The sequence below is a fragment of the Ambystoma mexicanum genome, chromosome 4p (genome assembly GCF_040938575.1).
Source record: "Ambystoma mexicanum isolate Mex_15411 chromosome 4p, UKY_AmexF1_1, whole genome shotgun sequence".
Classification (NCBI taxonomy): Eukaryota; Metazoa; Chordata; class Amphibia; order Caudata; family Ambystomatidae; genus Ambystoma; species Ambystoma mexicanum.
In genome coordinates this window covers 59,583,245-59,607,706 of record NC_090927.1, presented here as the reverse complement: position 1 = coordinate 59,607,706, position 24,462 = coordinate 59,583,245, and the positions used below count along the sequence as shown (strand labels likewise).

The 24,462-nt window shown below is 47.4% G+C and overlaps 1 protein-coding gene across 2 annotated transcripts in view; it reads right to left on the bottom strand.

Moving 5' to 3' along the window:
* The window catches only part of LOC138452991 (zinc finger protein 879-like), a 203,911-nt gene that overhangs the window by 116,691 nt on the left and 62,758 nt on the right, over window positions 1-24,462 (bottom strand). The gene's annotated exons all lie outside the window — the stretch shown is intronic.

Here is a 24,462-nt window from a genome sequence, read left to right as displayed (position 1 = left end):
GGCAAACGGACAACAAACACAATAGACACTGAGTCCTGAACCCTACAAACAAGGGACAAGATACCAGCAGCACAGAGCCCATCCCCCCTGAGTCAGGACACACACAACATAATGTCCAGAAACCACAAGCCGACCAAACAGACAGACATCGCAGCACTACTAACACCACACATGGCTGAGAAATCAAAGAGGGCAGCGCAGCGAAAGCATGGGGCCAGGTACACACCCAGAAGTCGGCCCCAAACAGACAACACAGGCAGTTACAAAATCCGATCTACATGAACTCCCATCAGCCATCACCAAGGAATATCAAAAGGGGACTGAAGAACTGAAAAGCAAGATCTCAACCCTGGATAAGCGAGTGGGGGAAATTAAATCCAGAACAGAAGAAATAGAAACCACATTATGAACAAAACTTTGAAATTGGAGAGGGGGCGGATAGGCTCACAGCGCTAGAGGCCAGATTCAATACTCTCGAGGCCAAACAAGAGGATGCAGAAAATAGATCCAGGCGCAACAACATCCGTCTGAGGGGAATCCCTACATCTATCCCCGATGAGGAACTAGGGGCCTATGTCAACGACCCGTTCCGCTTCATCATAACCCTCCAGGACGAAGCCCCGCTTCAACTCGACAGAGTGTACAGAACAAAGTCAAAGCAAAACACTGCCTCCCCGCCTAAGGGTGCACTTCTACAGAGTCAAAGAAGAAATAATGCGTGAGGCCAGGAGCACTGCACGCATACACTTCAGAGATGCCGCAATATCCCTGTATCAAGACTTGGCAGAAGTCACACTGACAAAGAGGAAGTCCCTGAAACCAGTGACTCAATGGCTTTGCGAGAGGAAGATTATATATCGCTGGAGCTTCCCCACAGCCCTCACCTTCATATGGAAGGAAAGCCCTGGCACATTTTCTCGCCAAGAGAAGCAGAAAGCTTTATGAACCCCGAGGCCAAGGACGACGAATCTGATAAAGCCACGCCTAATATGGAAGGGGACCGCGGGAACCCCTGAAATCCTGGACCCGGGCAGAGGGCCGCCGCAGAGTACGAGGACCCCCTGCCAACAACAAGAAGACCAACAAATGCTGAGAGGGGCGCCCCCGACAGGCCAAGGTATAAGGGTGCCTCCAGTCTCCATCTAAAAACCTACCAGGAAATTATCGCACCCCAGGTGAACTGCACCAGACAAAACAAGTGGCCTCAGGGGTCCCCCATACTATTAGCTATGAAGACGTCACACCATAACTCAGGACCTGAGAGGCCAAGGGGACTGAGCTTTCATTGCAACGCATGCAGCTACAAAAACTCATGCAGTATAAGCCGAAAAACGTACCAGCTTCACTGGATGAATGAGAGGCGCTGTTGCCTCCAGTCGAGTTGGCGTGTTGGCCTGGCCGGATGCCCTGTTGGTTGAAGGCTGGAGCGGAAAACCAGTTGTTTGTTGGGGGGGCAGAAAAGGGCGGGCTGGGAGACGGTACGAGGAATTGGGGAAACAATCAATAGAGGATATGGGGGTGGGGGGATCACAGAATGATAAGCCACAACACGAGGCTAAGCTAACTTCAAGTGAGACACCAGCTCAAGCAACTACACGTTCTCCAGATGGCCTCCCAGGATAAGGAACTTACTGTTAGGGAGAATTCTCTGTAAAGGCTAATTTCCCAAACCTAGTGAGTCCCCCAGGAGCTTTGCTGGATTTTTGGGGTTTATTTTTTTCTCCTGCTAAGAGTGAGACTCTTTTCCTCCCATTCTTAGACATGATTTGAGGTGTTCCTTTGACTTTTTATGTGTTTTATGGGCTATGGGGTTCTTTACCCCATAGGGCTTCATGTGTTTTTGGTATATGGGTTACACAGCACCCTCCGTGCCGTAACCCATCCAACATAAAATCGACCTAAAAACACTTTGCCTGACGTATAAAGCTCTCAACAATCTAGCACCCCCATACCTGACCAACAAACTCACCATGAAACCGTCCGTTAGAACCACGAGATCCTCCAACACCTTATGCCTTACAGTGCCTAGATTTAACTCCAAAAGAGCCGGAGGCTCGAGCTTTACTGTCCTCGCCCCCCAACTCTGGAACTCCTTGCCACTGAGCATAAAAACATCCAACTCCTTCCAGTCATTCAGGAAACTGGTCATTGGGTGGCTTCTGACAAATAGCCAACTTTGAAGTCAGACCTAGCTATATAATGTATTGACTGTTTATTCCTCATTTATGTTACTATTGCGTGCTTTCACCCTCACTGCCTGTATATAACTGCTATTTAAATTGTTCGAGCTTCACTGTTTATTACCCTGTACAGTGCCTTGTAACCTTGTACTAAGCGCCCCTATACTCCTGGGTCCGGAGCGCTATAGAAATAAATAAACAAACAAACAAACCCAGGGGTGTCGTAGCGACCCCCAAACATAGACTCCCTACCCTGGGACTGACTACTGTCTCCCAGGGCATGTAAAGTCACCATTGGCTTTACTAGTCTTAAATTGTGAACAGAACTAGTACAAACCATCCTATTGTGGACATACTGGTCGGGGAAATTCGATTGCCCCGGGGTCTGTTGTTCGAGGGGGCACTGTCCAGTCCCCCCCGACCGAGTTTTGGCTGGTGGCAGTGGATACTTCTTTTTATATTCGACCGCGAATATATTCCTATGGGATTTTCCCATTGTTCGAGGCTACCACTTTTTAAAATAGCCTCGAACATACCGCTGGTTTATTAAATTAATATAAATTCACCGGTTGGTATTTTTGCCGAAACTGGCGTTTGTGTTCGCTTCTGTGACTCCAACCCAAGTCGAGCCCTTTGTTCCACTTTTTGGCGGACTTCTCCACAGAAGCCTCCAAAAGTGGCGCCACTCTGTCTGGGTACCACAGGGGGTGTGGGAGGGGGTTTAGGCACCCTGGACTGAGTTGCCTCGGCAACTCAAGTCGCACTCTTGTGTGATTGGCCCAAGTGGTGAGCCGCCCGGCTCACCACTTAGCATGTTTGAGTGACAGCTAGGCTGAATGAATGGGGGTTTTCTGCATAGAAGCAGGGCTTTGGGGACTGGAACTTCAGAAGTCGCCACAGGACCTAAAGAATCCGAGGAGGGAGAAGCCGAGCCAACCTGCAACGACGACACCACCGGTGGAGCCCTGCTCAACCGTCTCACCACTTTTCCCGACGACAGAGGAGATCTCCAGTCCGGAGAGTCTTCTTCCTTTGACTGGTGGGGATAACCAGTTTGCCCGTCTTTTCGCCTTCCTGGACCATCTTGTGGCTGCCTTGCCCGTGCCAAGCACCCCGGCAACCGGAATACCACGGTTTACCACTATCGTGAAGAAAAGGGTGGTACCTTGTAACCGGGAAACTCCACGGCTGGTTTCTTCCCTGGCCGTGCAACGACCTTCAGCTTTCCTCCACGTTGAGACCTCCTCTTCCTCTGGACAAAACATCGACTTGCACCCGCTGCCAGGAACAACTGCCCCCGCTGGAGCGTTCTTCCCACTTTCAGGTACTGTGTCCTGCCTGGCTTCCCTTGCGACAGATCGTTCGGGGTGACAGTAAATCCTCGACTTTCTAAACTGGGTTAGCCTGGGACCTGTTAACTAACTTTTCCTGACTTGATCTCAATCTTTTTGTGAACTATTTACAAAGATTCTTTGGGCATAACCCCACTGTGTGATCCTGGACACATTTCTCTTGCTCTCTCCAAGAGTGGGCCTGGCATTTGAACTTCCTTGCCCTGCAGTAGACTTTGCCTAACCTGCCTCACAGTGGTTCTTTTAAAAGTATTGAAATTGTGTGCTTTCATAACTCTGCCTTTTCCCTTCCTTTTTTTATAACTTATTAGAGTGCCATTTAGGTTAAGCGCTCACCTCTGTCTGAAAATAAGTGGTGTTTCTCACTAAGACTTGCCTAATAAGTAATCAGGGTTGTATATCTATAATAGTGACTGTGTGTTGAATTTACTTATCTCTTTTTGTGCTTGTGTGATTTACAAGAGTGTCGTTAAATAATTATATACCTTTACACCAAAGCTCTGGTCAGTGTTTGCTTGTGCTACTGTATCTCTGTACCTATTGTGTATACTCTATATACTGCCTTACTCATCTTGAGAGAAGTCTGACTGCTCAGCCACGGCTACCAGGTAAATCTGGGTGGTACAGACTGCTACCAATTGGGTTTACTGCCAACACCTGTAGTCCTAAATCTTTTGCAGTGGTCCCTAAGGGAACTGCACAGGTTTCTGCCTAACACTTACCATAGTGACCTGGAATGTGCAAGGCCTAAATGCCCCATGCAAGAGGAAATCAGTGGAGCACAGACTTTCCCAACTCGCAGCAGATTTCATCTGCCGACAGGAAACACACCTCCTGGCAATCAACGAAAAGCGGATCAACTTCCAACGTTACCCAAAATGCTACTTTTGACTCAGCGGGCCAGAAAAAAAAAAAGAAAAAAAGAAAAGGTGGTGTTGCCATACTACTCAGCCGCGACCTACCACTAACTCAGATCACAGTCAAAAGAGACCCAGAGGGGCGATATCTACTACTGAAAGGTCTCCTGGTTGAACTGCCCATCACCTTAGTGGCAATCTACAGCCCAAATAAGGAACAAGACCACTTCCTCCGCAGTCTCCTACCAGTCATTGCAGCCTTTTCCAGGGGACATGTACTAACCTGGGCGACTTTAACCGTCCTCCGGACACGAACCTAGACAAACCGCTCCCTACAACGAGGGAAGACTTCATCAAAGCCCTAGCAATGGCGGAATTCCTAAGGGAAACTGAAACCATCGACATATGGAGACTATCCAACAGCGGACCCAAGGATTACACGTTCTTCTTGCATGTCCATAAAAGATACTCAAGGATCGACCTGTTACTAGCATCGAGCGCGCTCGCCTCCTGCGTAGAGGACATACAAATAGGGAACATAGCTATATCAGATCATGCCCCAGTCACCATGCACCTCCCGGTCCAGGGCTTGCCGGAGCCCCCACAAAAACTATGGAAAATACAAGTCCAGATCCTAGCGGACATAGCCATCAGCTCAGAACTAGCTGAAACTCTCACAAACTACTTCAAGGAGAATACAGCCAACGATACCTCAAAAGCAATCATCTGGGATGCAATGAAACCTGTAATCCACGGGGTAGCGATCAACTGCACGGCAAGGGACAGACGGCATAATCAACTGCAGCAAGTCAAACTAGAAGAGAAGGTGGTGGAAATGAAGAGCAGCTTCAAAAAGCGCCCAACCAAAACAACAGGACGGGAACTAAAAAGAGAGAAAGCGGCACTGGAAATGCATTTGGCGCACCGGTCAGCTAGATCTCTGGCCTACACCAAGCAATTTTACTATTTCAACAGCAACAAAGCAAATCGCCTCTTGGTGCATAAATCGAAGAAGCTACATTTGCGGAACAACGTCCAGTGCCTGGCAGACAGGAATGGTAACCTTCGCCATACTGACGCAGAGAAACTCAAAATTAATGACTCAACACCACAAGGAAATCATGACCGGACTTCCAACGGCTAAGTTGGCACAACTGCAATTCCTGGCAACTGCCCAAAAAGTGCCACCGCACCCCCTCGACCAGACGGGTTCACATCTCAATTTTATAAGAAATTCGCCCACATCCTGGCGCCCCAGTTGGCAAGACTATTCAACTCATTCCTGTCAAAGGGGTCCACCATCCCTTCCATGGAGGAGTCGCTGACGGTCTTCATTCCGAAGCCGGGGAAAGACTGCAATCAATGCGCATCATATAGACCTATCACACTGTTAAATAACAACGCCAAGGTATTCGCAAAAATCCTGGTGAATAGATTAGCACAAATCCTCCCTGATATAATACACCCGGACCAAACGGGTTTCAACCCGGGCCACAGCACCCAAGATAACATTCGAAGAACCATAAACATAACCGAAGCGGCAAACAGGATGCGACTGGAACTGGTCCTCCTCTCGCTTGATGCACACAAAGCTTTTGACATGTTAGACTGGCGCTACATAAGAAACACAACACCACTATGGATTCGGCCCAAACTTCGTAAAATGGACGCTGGCTAACTACCAGCACCCCTCCACGAGACTTAGAATGAACGTGGCCAGATCTGACAAAATCAACATGGAGACACCAGACAAGGATGTCCACTATACCCCCTCAGATTCGCGCTTTCTATGGAGCCATTCGCCAGCAGGATTCGCCACAACCCAGCAATACACGGTTTCGAAGTCAAGGGAGAATCCTATAATGCGGCAGAAGTGGTGCGCAAGTGGTGTTAGCGGTTGAGAACACTGCACTGCCATTTGGAATCTTGGGGCTTGCTGGAAGTATTGCCCCATTTTGCTAAAAATCCTGCAAGCTGTGGACTTGGCCAGTAGGCTCTTGGCCCTTTAAGGACTGATGGAGGAGGAGCTGCCTGCTGCCTCCAGCCCGTGTCAGCACTCTTAAGCACCTACTTCCACGTCAGCGGAGTGGAAGTGGTGCGCAAGTGGTGTTGACAGAGTTGCCAGGTGGTGCCTGTTGAGTAGCACGTCCCCCGGAACTGGCAGCGTCTCTTCCATCTTTTTGTTCTGACTTGGGGAGCTGCACGACGACGAGAATGAGACACCGTTAGGGAGAATTCTCATAAATGGCCGATTTCCCTTACCTAATAAGTCCCTCGGCAGCTTTGTTGGATTTCTAGGGTTTATTTTTTTCATCTGGTAAGAGTTTGAGCTTTTTTCCCACTCTTACATGTGTTTTGCTGTGTGCGTTTTCACTTTTTGTGTGATCTTGAGAATTGGAGGCTCACCTACTCCATGGCCTCATGTTTTTCATGTGTGTTAAACAGCACATTCAGTGCAGTGACACAAGGTTGTCTTTGAGACTTCCCCCTCACTCCTTTTTCTGGGGCTGACTACTGGCCCCCAGAAAAGATAAAGTTGCCATTATCTTTATTTTAGTCGCTTTAAACCACAGACCCAATACACCCCCATCTTACATGGAGTATTGGAAAGGGTTAATTCTTATCCCTTTTTGTCTGTGTCTCTTGGAGCATTGTTTCGCTCCCTTTACACTAAGACTTGGCTGGTGGCAGTGGTAACTACCCTATTTCTTATACCATGCTTATCTTAAATAACCATGGTATTGTTTTAGGTTATTATATTAGCCTCAAACATAAACCCGCCTGACCATATATATTTTTTTACCGTTCCGGCTGGGTTTATTCGCCATTTCTTTTTGTAAATGTCTTTCTCGTGTTTTACTCTGCGCGCCAAACCAGGTTTGGTCACTTTGTTCTCCGTCTTTTCGCAGGCTTCTGCACAGAAGCCCTCCTTAAGGCGCCTGAAAGTCTGGGTAGGCAGGATGTGAGGGAGTGGTCTTAGGACCCCTGACATGGGTTCCCTTGGTAACCCAAGTCGCACTCCTGTTTGATTGGCTGGGTGACTGTTCATGCAAGGACAGCCATCCTGTTGTGTGATTGACAGCCAGGCTGTATGAATGGGGAAAAACTGCATAAAAAGCAGGTCTCTGGAACTGGAAAGGCAGAGTCGCCACTGAACGAAAGAACCAACGAGGAGCTGATGGAAGAGGACCCCTACAACGACTGAACCGCCCGGTGAAGCCCTGCTGCAGGTCCGAATCTTCGGAATCCGACGACAGAGAAGATCCTCCAGGAAACTTCTTCCCTTGAGCAGGTGGGACCAACCAGTTTGCCCAAACTACAAGCCAGGACCCCTCCTCTGTTCGAATTCGCTGTACAGAGTTACAGTGGGCCGGATAGCCAGAAGGTCGGACCCTGCTTGGGTTTTAAGGAGCGCACCTTTTATTCGTTGCTTTGCTCTGCTGCTGGTTTCTTCCCTGGGTAGTGCAGGACCCTCCAGTCTTCCTATTTCTTGTCAGTCCGGCAGTCGCTTCAGGAACCGTGAGCCTGCAGGAACTAACGGGAACGTCCGCCTCAGCTACAGCTTCCTCTACGTTTTAAGGTACTGTGCAAATCCGGTTGTTTGTTTTGTTCAGCCGCGGTGAAAGTGTTTGAAATCTTTCTCCAAACCAAGGGCTTATCCTTCTCTTCTCTTTGAACTAACTTTTCTGCCAACCAACCTCGTCCGGAATCCGTGGCACGAACTTTACCGTGAACTACCCTGAACTGTGCGATCTTGAGCAAAAGACTTTTGACCCATTGATTTTGGCCCTAAGCCTTTTCTACCTGATTCTATCACTGTAGTTCATATTGCTCAATTGCCCCGAGTACCTATTTACCTGTTGGTGTGGTTCCATTTCTATTAACTTTGTTTTTCCCTCCCTTTTAAATGGCTAGAGTGCCATTTTGCTCCCACTTCATGTTGGGAGCTTAACTTGTCTGGAACTTATTGGGAGTGGTGTGGTGTATTAAGAGTGTGATTTTTAAACTGCTTATAATAGTGTAATGTTATACAACTGAAGAGTGAAATAAATGTATATTCTTTTACTTGAAAACCTTGAGTCAGTGTTTGCCTGAATCATAGTAATTGCTGTCCTTTGTGCAACTATTTGATACTGCTCAGTTACTCTTGAGATAAGTCTGGCTGCTCAGCCATCGCTACCACTTTAACTGTGTAGTACAGGCTTGTACCAAAGGTGAGTTTGTACTGTCACTTGTAGTCTTAATTGTGTGTGGTACCCCCAAAGGGTACTGCATATAATTCTGCCTAACATACTCCCAGCGGGTGACCAGACGGATGTTGGGAATTAAAACAAAAAAACAGTTGAGACAGTGGCGTACCTCACTCTCGGCTCTGCCCCCTCCTCTTCCCTGACGACCTTGAAGCAATTGCGCCTACCCTATGGGAATAAGAAACTGACCACCACTGACATGGGGAGAAAAGCTGTGTCGGCTTCAGAGCCAATAACTTTGAACGCCACTGACCACCTGGATACCTGTCTCGGGGGGGGGGGTGCGACCACTAGACTTACCTTCCATACCCACCCTCAGCTGCACCTGTCAAGGGGGAATATGGCATCCAAAGCATAATCAAACATCAGCCTTACAGACCAGGATCGAGGGGTGGAGGAGGCCCCAAATCAAGCCCCGTACTATAATGGGGGAGGAGGGGTGTAAGTAACAGTTTGTGCCCCGGAGTCAGAAGTCTTCAGGGAGGCGCTGCCCACACCCAACTCCCCCCAGTTAAAGGAGGTGGAGCAAGTGTCTCTGGGGAGACGATCCTCTACGATTAACCATGGGACCAAAGATCTTATAGTGGAAGCCAGTGACATTAACTGCGTACCGCAGACTTTGGTGACCCATGACTCAATGGAAGCGGAGACGGTGCATAGAAACCGGAAGGCGGATTCCATTGTGGGTAGCCTAGAAGGGCTATCGGAAACATGGCATAATGACTCGCCCCTCACATCTAATATTGAGACCCTGCCAGCTACACCTAAACTACACCTAAGCAGTTCGACAAGGCAGAGCTCTTTGAGGGGAATGTGACAAAGTCTAATCTAAAATCACCGATCTATAGGATCAAATTTAATTCAACCCTTGCTCCCAAGGTAGTGGAAAAAACTCTTAGCGCACTCAAAAAAAAAAGTCTCCTCAGTGATCTAATCAATTCCTGGCAGGAAGTGAAATATATAAAAATTGGATTGGAGAAATGAGTGAGGCGGATGCTGAAATATGGTTAGAGGATGACCCCTGGGATGAGCTAATTGAAACTCCCCGGCCTAATTTCTTCAAAGAAAGTTCAGGGGACGTTTTGTTTTGGAAGTCCCGTGCCCCGCCTGAATTGAATTTTTGGATTGATGAGATGATCTCTTTAGCGTCTGTTGAAAAGTTGATTTATAGACGACAGGAGAAACCACGACTACATGCTAAGATCTGGGAGGTGTTCTTGAATATTTATTAGTGTGATCTGGTTTTTTTTTTGTTTTTTTGTTTTTTTTTTTGCTAGCTGGTTTCAATTTTGAGACTGATAGATAGCTGCTTGATGTATTTTTTTTTTTGATTGCTTTGTGGATATACTTTTTGTTGGTGAAAATGTAAATAAAGAATACAAAAATAAAAAATAGATAGATCAGGGGAAGTTGAAGGTAAGACGGTGGCCTTTCCTAAGGTGATGCTTGTGGAAAGATTAAATAATGGAAAAGGCACACCCGTAAATATGGTCATAGACGGAAGCTAGAGCAACGCCATCTGCAGAAGGCAGAATTAAAATACACGCCTTGGAAAATGAAAACCTGTGTTGGTTGGGCTGTTCAAGCCAGCCCTCCCACAGTGGCTAGCGGACACAGAGAAAAGAAAACCAAGTAATACAAGTCTGGCGGATAAACTAATTCAAGACATTTCCAACATAACAGGGCAAATCGTAACAGAAAAAAGAAAAAGTCTCTTATCAAGGAGAGGCTAGCTGCCCTGGATGGTGGTGGCCCGCTTGAGGATTCCAGTGAAGGATTAAAGGGGCTAAACGAGAGGGTCTCAAACACTCCTGTTAGCACTCTGGCTGGTATATCAAACTTGAATTCTATCTCAGAGGCAAAGGGATGAGAGGAAATGAGTATAGATGAAGTCTCACTCGGGAAAATCAGTGACCTGTGTAGAAAGGATAGAATGGACGATTTTGTGCATACACAGAATGTGGTGATGGCGGCGTTAAACATTGTGAGAGAACATCAATGAATCATTACAAGAGGTCCATACGTCAAATCAGAAAACGAAGGAGCACTTGAGCGAAATAGATGGCTTCCTGAGAAGGCTAGATTGGAGAACGGACAATGAATCTGATCTAACAAGCCTTTGGCAGAATCGACTAAGCGATTTAGCGAGACAAGAATCTAATGACAAATCACTCCTTATGGATGCTGTTTTGGAAAACTGTAAATGGCTAAGAAAGGCGCATCAGTTAAAAGACATGGTCTCCATCCCGGTATTAGAGGACCCACTGGGAAGATTTACAGACCTAGGGGGCATGGAATAGGTGAACGAGGAAGGTCAGGCCTTGCAGATAAAACAACTGAGGAAGCCAAAGGGGGGTCCCCTTGTGCTGGGAAAGGGACTTGGCGACCCCCTACCAGTTAAAGAACCTAGAGGACTGCATGTGGGTGTTGATCTTATGGATCCTGCATTACCTCCAGCGCAGATGGATGCCTTAAGGCAAGCTTTGCGATTTTTAAAGACCCTATTACACAAATCAAGGGACCATCAGAGAGCCTGAAAACTAGCTCACAAGCGGAGATGGAAAAAAGTCACAAAAGAAGCCAAAAAACCAAGTAAATAAACGGAAGGCAAATGGATCTAGATCCTTCCTAAGGAATATAAGAACTCCGCCCCGAGAAGAGATGGTCCAGACTGCAAAAAAAACGAGAAGAGAAATGACAATAGGAAATATGGTCAATGCAATGGTTGCTAGTGGAAACTCCCGTATAATCAGGGTTGAAAGTGAAACTGAAAATGACTATGAAGTCGAGTCAAATGCATGCCTGAGTGATCTCAATGAAATGATAGAAGAAAATAAAGATGACAATTGGGATCACATTAGTGGGTCGGACTGGCAAGACATAGAGAAACAAATGGAGCTCATCTCATCTAACAAAAAAAGAAGGGCTTCAAGTGGAAGAACTCACAGCAAACATGTTAAGGATGGCAAAAAGGCAAAAGAGACTAGTAAACTTGTTGAAAGTAAACACATATCGAAAGATGTCAGTGATCTTGGAGAAACTGGAAGACAGAAGGAGTGGTCGAGCGCAGGCCAAAGCTGGCTGCCAGCGCAGAGCATCCCTGAGCCGAAATGATACAGAAAGACAAGAGAGAAATGGTACTGCGCATGGAACCACGAGGGATCAGGTTGCAAAGAAAGTAACCCACCAACAAAACCATAATTTAAAATTGGAAAGAATATCAAAAGATGACAAAAGGATCCTTCTAAACAGGAAAAATGTGATGACCCTATTCAATCAGTTTTCAACAATGCAGACCATTACATTGGATGACATTGCAATCGTTGAATTTCCAGATGACAGAAGGCCTGACGTGGTAATCCTGTACTTGAGATCGCAGAGGATTAAAGATACAATAAAGAAAGTTAAAGAGAAGCTGGATACTATAGGCTTTAGACTAAGTGACCCAGGGTCTCTTGGAAGGGACGAGTGGAGAAGATAAAAGCCTGCGGCAGAATCAAGATACTAAAGAGAAAAAAAACAGAAACTAAAGAACCTGTTCATAGGTCAAAAAATAATAAATATCTAGAAAGGTATGAACCCAAGACCCGGCCACGTGAAAATCATCGGCCAAAGGAAAAAAAGAGAAAGCTCTAAGAAAAAAATGCCTCAGTCGCAAAGCTAAGATTTACTGTAGACAATTCAAGGACACCGACGAAACAACTTGGAGAGGGGCGACGAGGAGGTAAGAGGATTGGGCATGGATGGCAAACGCCTTGACCACAAAAAAGAAGCAATAGATTAATGTTGAAGCTGATGGGAACAAAGTTCTACTTGCCTGATGGAATACCAGGGGATTTAATCATCTGTTCTCTGGCTTGTGGGATGTTTTTACCCATGCATCCGAGCCCTACCTCAAAAACTGTACAGTACTGACATGGAAAACATCATGATGGCCAGAGCTTCCCAGAAAATGCACAGGGAAATGCATGAAGAATAGGCTGCCACCCATTTTTGCCGATGTTATGGGCACAGAAGGGCACTGCCTAAAACCACCATTGGACTACCCACACAGTAGTCTGAAACCATTGGGAATGGCAATGCTGATTGCCAAAAGCAACCTAGAATTGTGGGGAATTCATTTTCTTAAATTTCAAAAATGGGTGCAGTACCAGTACTCACCACTATCAGAAAGCCGGCGTTTTAAAACCACCAGATTTTTTTGTTTTGTTTAAAACTGAATAAATGAACCCAAACCATGCCAAAGAAAGACTTACTGAGAGGTGGATCCAATGTAAAGTTATATTCTGAAGTGACTTGAATGTTCATAACAAGACTGGCTGAGCTCTGCAGGTCTGCAGCAGCCTAACTGAAACTGGATTTAAAACTACCAAAAATCGAAAATGTTTAAAAGAAATGAGTGACCTACTTTTGAGTGTCACATAGGTTGCAATTGTTTAAATGTCATAGTTTAAATTTAGAATCAGCATCCTAGCTGCATATGTAAAAAATTGTCTTGACTTAAACTGGGGAACAAAAGTGACATTTTATCTGAAACCTGGTTTAAGGAACTGAATTCTGCCCACCAGCTACCCCCGACAGGAGATGAGACTTGCACAACAGCTGTGTTCCCAGGCCTAGCTGCCCTTTTGCTGCTCCCACCAAAAGGGATATGACACTTCTCTGATTGAATTACCTGGGCTCTGCAGGAAATTGAAAAAAGCCCTGTCCTGACTCAGGCAAATGTTTTATTATGGGGGCCGTAAAAAATGGCTTCCTCCTGGAAGTAAAGGGGAGGAGCGCTGCCTGTGAGAGCAAGCTGGCTTGGCAGAAACTGGGAGGGGGAGAAACTGGAGACAGAGGCTGAGCTTGAAGAAAGTGGAAAGACTGGTTTCTGTACCATGTGACCTGAAAAGACACACCCCTGTAGCCAGAATATGGTTTTAGAAAAAGATGAATAACTCATAGTACGGACTTGTGAAAATTATTTAAATGATACCATAATTCTTGTGATTTTTCTGCCCACATTTTGAGAGGTTTTTAGAACCGGTGGCATGATCTGGGGGCAAGCTAGCAGTTAAGAGGGTATTACTTAAAATGTATGCATGTTAAAAATCTGACACTTCATCAATTAATGTCCATACTCCTTGCGCACATGTGTGTAAATTTGGGTTAATGTCCGATATTGCAAAACCAGTTAAAACGTGCAAATGTCGCCATTTCTGAATGCAAGCTCCCAGGAAGAGCAGATTTGGACAGGGTATACCTCCTGTAATGCATGATGGGTGCATGTAATTTTAAACAAAGGTGTACCTGTGCAAATATGTCTTTTGGGTCAAAATATAGATTGTGGGTAATTTGACTGGGGTGGGTTCTCTGTATCATAAACATACCTCATCATGATGACACTTCATTTCATTCCCCCAATCAAGGGGAAGAGGATGAAGTGGCCAATGATAAGTGGAGAGGGGTAGAGCCTAGTGATGCTGCACACACACCCATTTTCAAAACACATAAAAGCAGACTGTCAGGACAGATAGGGACATTCAAATCCATTTGCTGCGGGACGCTCTGCCGGGAAAATCCATACTTTACCTCCATCAATCTCTAGAGAAAGCTGTGCAGAAAGATCCAGACTTCAAATCTATCCAGCAGAGCAGAGCTGACCCAGACCGCTGTTAGCAGAACCAGAGAGCTGACCCAGATCACTGTTAAGTGCCGAGACCAGACCAGAGTCCAGTCTAAAACCTGACCAGATCCGTGGCGAGGCCCATCTATTTCAAAAATATATTGTAAGTACCTAGCAGAACTGTGTAGAACCAATCTCTTAGTTAAATTAATATAATTCAATCTATTTTAATCTAAGTAGAACTGCCTCTTAACTGTCGCCTGTCATTTTGCAAAACTGTCACTTGTCTTTTTGAACGTTAAAATTTCAAATCTGAAAAACGACCTTTACCATATCGCTCATATCTCTGTGACCGTTTGTCCTAGAGGCTTGCAGTAACTTTCATCTGGAAGCTGAGATCCTAGGCTGTCATAGGACCCCAAAACGATAGTGCTAGTCCTTGTAGTTCCTCTGTAATCGCGAGAAACGCATTCGCGAATTTTGCCGCGATTTGCAAATTTCTCCACGTGTGAAAACAGAAGTTTTCTTGCTTTCCTTGCTAAAAATTCGTTTGCCTCGTAAGAACCATCCCTGACATTGCTAGAGTGAGCCTGGACTAATATTAACTAGATACCACTCACCCTGAACCTCTAGAGGGAATTAAAAGCATTTTAGCATATTTTTCACTTCATTGCCAGCACATGTAAAAGCATTTTGGGCCTGTGTTTAAAACTCCGATCTGTACTCTAAGCTTGCTGGGGTGAACTGAATTATATTTGATTGCATTTCTGAGAACTGTGTGCTTTCCTTCCATTTCCTTGCATTGCATAAAGGGGGGAGGGGATTGCCAGAGAAAAGTGATTACATTGTTTTGTTGAAATCATATTGAGTATTTTCTGTATTGCATTTTTCATTCAACATTAAATCCATCTGAACTTATATAAAGCATTCTCTACCACCTTATTCTTCTGTTCCTATTCACAAGTGTGCTAGTGCCAGACTATCCATTATTGATTACTGCTCAGATTCAGTGTGATATTCAATTATTAAATTATTATAAAGTGTGATATATATATATATTGTTTAAATTATCAAATAAACCTTTTAACTTGCAAAACAGAACTACTTCTTGGCTCAGTGGGGTCAGGGGGATTCCAAGGGAGGGGTGTTATATAGGGGTAGTCATCCAGAACGCATGAACTGGACATAAAGATATATCAATAAGGGTTTTCATTCAGTATTCTAGACTAGGCGTTGACTTAGCTGTAGTGTTGAATTGAATCCTCTTACAGGAGAAAGTAACTTCCTGGGAAAGTTCAAACTAATCTGTCTACAAGAGACCTGGATAAGATCTACACCAAAGTGCATATAAACCCGTCTAGAAAAGGTCTGAAGGGGAGACCCTACGCCGGCCTTTTGACCCTGATAAAAGACGACTGTGATCTAACTGCGGTGGAACATTGCATCCCAAATCCCTTTGTTCAGTTACTCAAAGTAAAGAATCTCATGGGAGCAAATGAGATTGGAATACTGTTGATTAATACGTACTGGAGCGCTAATAACAGATTGAAAAGTACATAGGGGATACTATGGAGGCAATCGACAAATCTATGCTGGAAGATAAAAACCAAAGTATTCAACTATGCAGCGATCTTAATCTCAAACTATTGAATAAAGGGGGTCAGAGGAAACCGGATTCACAATTGGAAGTAAGGGAGCGGAGATGGCTAGAAGAGGTGGACATTAGAGAGATGGCAATGCTGAATGGAGTGACTAAAGGCGATCTCCATGGGGCTGACACCTGGGCATGCAACACGAGTAAAGCATGTCTGGATTACTGTTTTGTGGCCGGGAACACCTTAGAATTGATTAACTCCTTTACAGTTAAAAATTAATCCGCCAGTGACCATGCACTGCTTGAGAGGATGCTAGGACACAGGCACGCTATTCCACCTCTTCCGGACGTGCCCCGAAGCGTCCCAATTCTGGAAAAACTTCCTGGAACAAATCAAATGGATTACAGGCTTCACGATTCCCTGGGACACAGGAATTGTCCTACTGGGAGCGATTCCATGGGACACGGGAATTGTCTTACTGGGAGAGACAGGAGAGGGTCCATTCCCACTAACAGGCCGAGTGGCAGACCTGTGTTCGCACCTACCAACGGCCGCAAAGATATCAATAGCGAGACTCTGACGCCTGAACTTATGCACGTCAACAACACGGCAGCGGCGCTGCCTCCCTTGCGCAAGTCGATTAGGTTTTGGGCTCGCCTCCCCCTATCCATGATGGGCAGGGCTTCCATCATCAAGATGATTGTTCTCCCCAGATTTCTTTATGGTTTCCAAAACATTTTTTATTATATTAGGACACCCTTCTTTCGCCTTTTGGGGAAGATACTTAAAGACTTCCTGTGGGGAATTAGTAGGCACAAATTTGCATTATCCACGCTGACCCTACCCTATGAGCAGGGAGGCATTCGGCTCCCTGATCTGGAACGATACTACCTGGCTGCCCAACTAAGCTTCGTGGCTAAATGGCTAGCCGATGATGACACCCCCGAAACACCGCTTTTACAACGCTCAATTGCTCCGATCCGGCTAAACGAACTCATCTGGGCCCCTCAATGTCTTGTGGATGGGATCCCATATTTAGCTACCCTGGGTCGTCAGATATGGCAAAGGGTTAAAATTCTTCTCCACTTGAAACATAGATATACTCCGGACACACCGCTCCTGGCCGACCTGTGTCAGAACTCTGTAGACCTTGCTTCCATTAGATACTGGGAAAGGCTGGGAGTGTACACTTGGGGGGATCTATATAACGAGGGCTCCTTCCGGGATTTCTCCTCCTTGCAGTCAGTAGATGGCGTCCCGGCTGGCCAATTCCTTTGGTACTTAAAGATCCGTAAATTTGCTCGGACCAAATGGGACGCATGGCCAGAAGAACCTGAAACTGACCCCTTCATAACACTCCTATATAGTTTGGGAGATGGATGGAGGCCTATGTCCCGTATATACAGCCACCTAATCGATAGGCCCAATCCCCGCAGTCAGGATCTCAAACTCAAATGGGAAGGAGACTTGGGGCACGAATTGTCTGAAGCAGAATGGGGCAGAGCACTAGCGTTTCCCAACGTGGTATCTAGAAACTCTAGATTTAAATTGATTCAGCTTAATATGTTATATCGCTCGTACCTGACACCACTTAGAATAGCCAAAATATATGGGCTAACCCAACATAACTGCCCTTGGTGCAGCAGAGACGAAGCAAATCTTTTACACATGTTCTGGTGATGTGTCCAGGTCCGGCAACTCTGGGCGAAGGTGGAACTCCTCTGTAGCGAGGCAGGCATGACCAGATATGAGTGGACCCCAAAGGAGTGCCTTCTCGGAACGTATCCCAGACTGGCCAAGTTCAAATACTCAGTTAAGCTCATGGACCTAGTATGCATTCTGGTCAAAAGGACCATTGCTATGGCCTGGAAGCGACCCGGAGGCCCACGATACCAGGTATGGCGTAATGAACTGGAGCGCTGGATAGGGGCAGAAACCTCTGCCTGGGAGGATGGGGTTACCACATCCCCCGAAGACACGAGCTTGGCACTTTCTGCCTGGAAAACTCTCACCTGGGCCTTACTTAACCCCCCCAATGACGATAAACCCCCTTGAGTAACTTGCCACTATCGAAACATGCTATCTGACACAGAATATTTGCGCAGTCCATAACTTGAACTTATTTGTTGCCTGATCTTCCTATGTTGCTTACGCCACTGACCATACGGAGACTTGTTAATGTTGTTTACGTTTTGTTGTTTCTGTTTAATTGTTAATTTCTATTTGGCCTATCTTGATTAATCCTGACTTATACCAATGTGATCGCACAATGTTACGATGCAACTGTCTCTTACATAAATGCCAATAAAGAAATTTGAAAATAAATAAATCAATAGCGAGACTCTGGAAAAATCCCAAAAGCCCGGCCATTCCAATGTGGTGGTCCAAGTGTTGGGAAATAATTGCGGCAGAAAAAATTACAGCTGTCAGATTCGGCAACAGGAACACATTCGACCAGACCCAGGCCCCCCTTCCTGGACTATACGCAGCAATATCCAGGAGTGGCAAGACAGCCCCCGACCCTTCGCTGGATGGGGAACCAAAACTAAAAGGACAGACCAGAGAGCATGAAGCAGAATACTGATGGCCGCCTGAGCCGAAGGCAAATCCGTAGAACACTATATACTCCCGGCCCCAAGCTCCTCCAGGAACCTGTGCCGTGAGAATACTGCGACCAAGCACACTAACGTGATTCATCTCCCCGAACTAAGCAAACCGTGAAATCTGCTGTCTCCCTATTTTCCCCCTCAGTTCCCTTCCTTCCTCCCTACTAAGGAATATTATTGTTATCTGTTTTTGTCATTTATTTTCTTTTTGTTGCCTTCTATTAATGTCATAACGAAAGCTCCGAGAAATGCTCTTGCTGTCTGAGGTCAGTTTGGAAGCTTGTATGCACAAAACCAATAAAAATAAGTTTGGAAAAAAATATGCTGGTTATAGGGGAAATAAAGGGAAGTCAAGGTGACCGGGGTAGACCGCAACATGCCTTTGACCAGCACAAAACTCCTCTCTGGGTTACAGAGAACCCCCCTCGTCAAGAAAGGAGTCCTTCTAGCTACCAAGATTGCTAACCCACTCTTTATTCCCCGACGAGGCATAATATTGGTTTTTAAACGAGTTGTACCTCATAAGGGGTTCATCCGCTGAGAGTAGGTGGGTATCCTGCAGCATAACTATAGAAATCTCAGAAGTCTGAAGCATCCGGAGCAATGATCTCTGCTTGTCCGAAGAATTCAATCCCTGGACTTTGAGTGTCACCACCCTTGATACTTCAGCCTCCATCGATAAGCAGGCCAATGAACATCAACCCTCCTCCCACCTGCTGGAACATGTACCAAAAGAAGTTCCTCCAAACACTGGAATCGTAAAACCAAAACCATGCCCATAAAACAACTCCCACTGAAACCCCTGAACTGAACCCCAACCCGCTCATAGATTGCAATTCGTCCACCCTTCCCAAGAGTTGAGAAAGTCATAGAAGAGCTTGCAGGCACCAGTTTCTCGCTCCTCGAAGCACGATTCAGTTGCTATCACACGGTTATCTATCTCTGTCACCTTCTGTGAGAGCTCTCCTATCGATGCATGGATCTCCAGTTTGATATCTGTAACCATCTGTCGAAAGTCTGCTCCGATAGCTAAAACCGCCGGGGTCTCCATTAGCTGGCTCGTTGCATGCACCTGCGCCTCAGTCAGTGTCTCACAGGGTTTGACTTTCCCTGGTTGTGCATGTGCGAAAATTGAATTACTAGTCTTCTCACCTTTTGGCGGTTTCCCTGCCATGACCATGATAGAGGTAGAAGGCAAGGAAGTCTTCTACCAAGCTCCAGGCACCAGACAGAGAAGTGCCCTCAGCCATGGGCCACAAAACCTCCCAGGAGGGACCACTGCCAACTCAGGCTGCTGCATTCTTCGGAACCCAGTGTGCTCACCAGCAAGGGGGCCTCACGCTATTCCCCAGCTACACAGAGTACATGCTGAGCTATATTCGGGCCACTGTGCTTTTACAGATTGAGCAGGCCCCACCCCCACCACTCATCTGCAGTCTCCCCGACCTCGATGGTGAAAGAGCCCAGCCCCAGTCCATCAGGATCCAAGCCCTCTCCTCCAGCAGAGCACCTAGGGCTGTAGGTGCCTCCCTGCGCAAGTCACCAGACGAAGAGGCCCCAAGAGTTGCCAGTGCGGCCGTAGGAGCTCCAAACAGAGCCTGTCCCCTGAGAGCCGCATGGATCCCCAAAAGTATTGGCGGAATTAGCTCCACGAAGAAGTCACAAAGCCCCGGAGCTGCCGAGCCGCAAACCAGCACGGGCAAAGGAGGCTGCACTGCAGCCGCAGTGTAGACACATCAGGATGAGCCAGAAGCGCCCAGCAGCCCATTCAGGCCTCCTCCCACTCGCTGCATCCATCTGCCATCTTGGAGCGGGCCTCCGAGGCCGGCCCGATCAGCAAGCAGAATGGACCTCTCAGCCACAGCTGGCCCACGGCAGCATGCTACAATGCGCCAGCGACTCTTCTGCCATCCGGCACTACTGAATCTAGGTTCCTAAAGCCGGTGTGAAGCCCATGCCGCCGTCCGATGATGGAGCCATCGCAAGGTGATACCGTTCAAGCTGGCGGCCAAGCCACACCAAAGCCCCCACCACTCTGCTTTCTGGTTGATTTGTAGTGGGTTGGGAGGGGGCGCTTGAAGGGTAGCTTCCATGGCATAGGAAAAAAAATAACAAGATAACACAAGGAACTAAGACAACAAGTTAAAATGGTAAAACTGGCTAATATAATAAAAGCTAAAATAACAGCCCCAGGACTCCATGGCTTCCCCTGGCCTTAGGGCTTCAGTTCCTGGGAGTTGAAGCTTGCTTGGGTCCAAAGGGGTTGACAGATAATTTCTTTCCATTTTCTGTCTACTACCTCTAGGTCCCTGCACAATGAGGGGATTCTTTCATGCCCTACTAGCTGGGTACACAGCTTTGAGTCCAATTCTCTGGATCATGACCTGTTCCCTGGGTGGCACACTACTTCATTACTTTCGAGAGCATCCTAGTAGTGCTTCTTTATGAAGGACCCCTTCATGCCGTCCTCACAGCAGCCTAACAGTGTTTCGTTCTACTGCCCCCACCCAGTTCAGTGTGCCATTAAAATCTTGAAGATTGCCATGTGTGGTGTCAACCTCTAAAAGGCCTCGCCTCTCTGAAGAAACTACAAATCAGGAACAAGACCGGCACAGAAAAGGAATAACAGAAAAGACTGGTTAAAGTGCATTGTTTTGTGAAAGCTTCATTTCCATCTCTGCATTGAGAAGTGGTTGGAAGAAGCAGACAGACCCCCCACCAACCTCCTTTTTGTCGTTCCTTCGCCAGATCTATGGACTCTTCATATGATTCCTGTGCTCTGTCCTATCTCCTCCTCTCCCATTAATGGTGGCACTCGCTGGGAAGTTCTCATGGCTTCCTTCGACTCCTCTAAAGTCATCATTAAGGTTTACCTTAATGGCACTGTCAGGGTCCAAGACCCTTAGGCCAATCTCCTCCTCTTTGATAGGCGCTTACCTCGCCTCATCAATTTCCTCTCATCTCCTGCTGTCCCCTCCTCTACCCCTTGGCTACCTTGCCCTCTCTCTCATCCTCCTCTGACCCTCCTAGGGCTCCTTCTCCTCCGCAGGGCGTACCTCTGATCTGTACCCCTCCCAGGAAGGTCTTTACGGATGGCAACCTTCTTCATATTGCCACTCTCAATTCTCGCTCTGCTGTCAAACACTCCTTTGACATTTGCCACCTCCTTGAAGAACTAGACCTTGATGGCCTTGGCCTTACAGAGACATGGTTCACAGCCAGCTCTGTCACAAGCTTTGACACTCTCCTCCCTGATGGCTACAAGATCCTCTCTGCACCCAGATCCTCCCGGTTCGGTGGCGCGGTAGCCCTGATCTTTCCTGAGTGGATTCCTGCCTCCATCATTCCCACTCAGACCTACTCCTGTTTTGAATGCCTTGTCTGTAGGCTCTCTCTCTCCCCTACCCATTCTATCACTGTGGCTACCATCTACCGTCCTCCTGGTCAAAACACCTCATTTCTCTGAGTGGTCGGACCGCTCCTCCTCCCTGCTGGCCTCTACCACTCAACTCTTCCACCTTGGTGACCTCAATATCCATTTAGACTCTCCTTGTTCCTCCTCTGTACTCTTCTGCGACTCCCTCTGCCTGTCCATCCTCCCCTCTAGCCCGACTCACTCCATCCCTCTGACCACTCCTCTCTCCTGGAGCGATCATTCCCTCCTCTCCGCTCATCTCTCCCTCTCTTCCCCCCAAGCCAAGCCTACCCAAACACTGCCATCTACCTTCTCGGACATCCGGCCCATGAAGCGTGAGTCAGTTGAGGCTTTCGCCGCCAACTTTTCTCCCCCCCACCTTTGGCTGTCTCACATCCTGACACAGCCCTGTCTCTGCTCTACTCTTAAATATCTGATAATCTTGACGCTTTTGCCCCTGTCATGAGGATCCGTTTGAAGAACAAAGCCAAGTGCAATTCCTGGTATGGTTCCGACCTAAGGTAAGTGTAGGGCGGCTGAGAGGAAATTGAGGTCTTCTTGTTCATCCTCTGACAAACTGGCCTGTCGCCTGCTCCAAAGGCAATACCGACTCTCTGGCCTCACCAAGAAGAGACTACACATTCAAGCTTGTGTCTCTGTGGCATCTTACAACTCGGCCGAACTCTTTAAAATCTGCAAGGTGCTGGCCTACCCTGCTGAAGCCTCTACCCCTCCTGTTGCCTCCCAGGCTCATATCTCAAAACTCAAAAACCCAGGACATCCTGTCCACCCTCTCCACCCCTGCCCCTCCTCTCTGTCTGTGCTTGCTGACCCTCCTTCAGCCACCACCCCACCCTCCTTCTCGTCCTTTCCTCTTTTCTCCCCTGATGAGGTTGCTAGACAAGTACGATCTATGAAAGCCTCGTCATAACAGGTTCATCGCGGTTTCTCTAAAACCATCAAGGACCACATTGACACGCTAGCTCCGGCCCTTGCTGATTTTTGCAACTACTCCTTTGCCTCAGGATCCTTCCCCTCCCCTCTAAAGCACTCCCTTGTGCATTCTCGTCCAAGGAAACCCGCAGCTGATCCTTCTTGTCCGGCTAACTATCACCCAATTTTCATTACTCCCTTTCTGGGCAAACGCCTGGAAAAGCTGGCCATCTCTCAGCTTAACCTTCATTCCAATTCTGTTGGCTGTCTCCATGACCACCAGTCTGGCTTCAGAGCTGCCAGAAGCACAGAAACTGCTCTCCTGCACATCCGTGAAGATCTGCTCTCCAACCTTGACTCTAACATTCCCTCTGTCCTCATCCTACTCTATCTGTTTTCTGCCTTCGCCACGGTCAACCATACCATCCTGCTCAACCGTCTCCGTGATAACCTGGTTATCACTGATCAGGCTCTGGCCTGGCTGACATCTTTCCTCTCTGATCGACCCTCCCAGGTCCAACTTGTGTCCTTCCCATCATCTATCTTCCTCTCTACCTGTGGTGTTCCCCAGGGGTCTAACCTCTGGCCCTGGCTTTTCAACCAATACCTGGCAACTCTCATCCACTGCATTGCCAATTTCTGCTCAAATTTCCAGTGCTACGCTGACACTCAACTCATTTTCCGGCTGCCCTCTCTCATCTGTGATTGCCTAACTTCCATTCACGATTGGTGTGCCTCCAACGATCTTTGTCTGAATGCCAACAAGACGGAGATCCTCCTCATCGGCACACCTTCACCATCCTTTCTCCTCACTCTCTGGCCGGCTTCCCTTGGCCCTCCTCCTACCCCCACCTGCAAGACTAAGAACCTCGGGTCATCTTTGACTCCACACTTTCCTTCTCCGCCCACATCTCTGATGTCTCTATAAAGTCAAACTTCCTACTGCACCTCCTCAGAGGTACGCTGCCTTTCCTCTCCTTCCCCCAGAAGCTCACTGTCTCCCAAGCTCTGGTTCTCTCTAGGTTGGACTATTGTAACAGCCTCTTTCTAAATCTACCTGCCTGTACTCTCCGCCCTCTGCAACTCATCCAGAACAGGACTGCAAGACTTGTCCTTGGCCTCAAGCCCTGGGATCGTATCTCTCCAGCTCTGAAATCTTTACATTGGCTCCCAGTGGATGCACAGATTAAAATCAAAAGCCTCTGCATTGTCCACAAGGCTTTCTGGTTGCCTGGGTCCAAAATACCTTCAGCTATCCCTCCGCAAATACCTCCCCTCTCGAGCTCTTTACTCCTCTACATCTAACTCCCTCCGAGTCAGTTGTTTTTCAAAGAAACAAGCTGGGGGTAGATCTCGGTCTTCGGCTGGGGCCCTCCCTCTGGAACAGCCTCCCTGCCACTCTTGAGAACCATCTCCGGATCCGGAAGAACCTCAAGACCTTCCCCTTTGCTTCCGCCTTCGCTCCCCCTCTCCCCTGCTGATCTATTCTCTTGGCACCGTGCACCTGGCTTCCCTCTGTCCTCTGAGCCCAGGTACCTGCTCACCCTGCCACCCTCCTGCACTGCCTCCAGGCCACCCCTTGCACTGGGGTCTGTATCTGTACCCATACAGCCCCCCGCCCTTTCTTCCTGCATTTATCAGACCTACCCTGTCTGCCGCCTTAAAC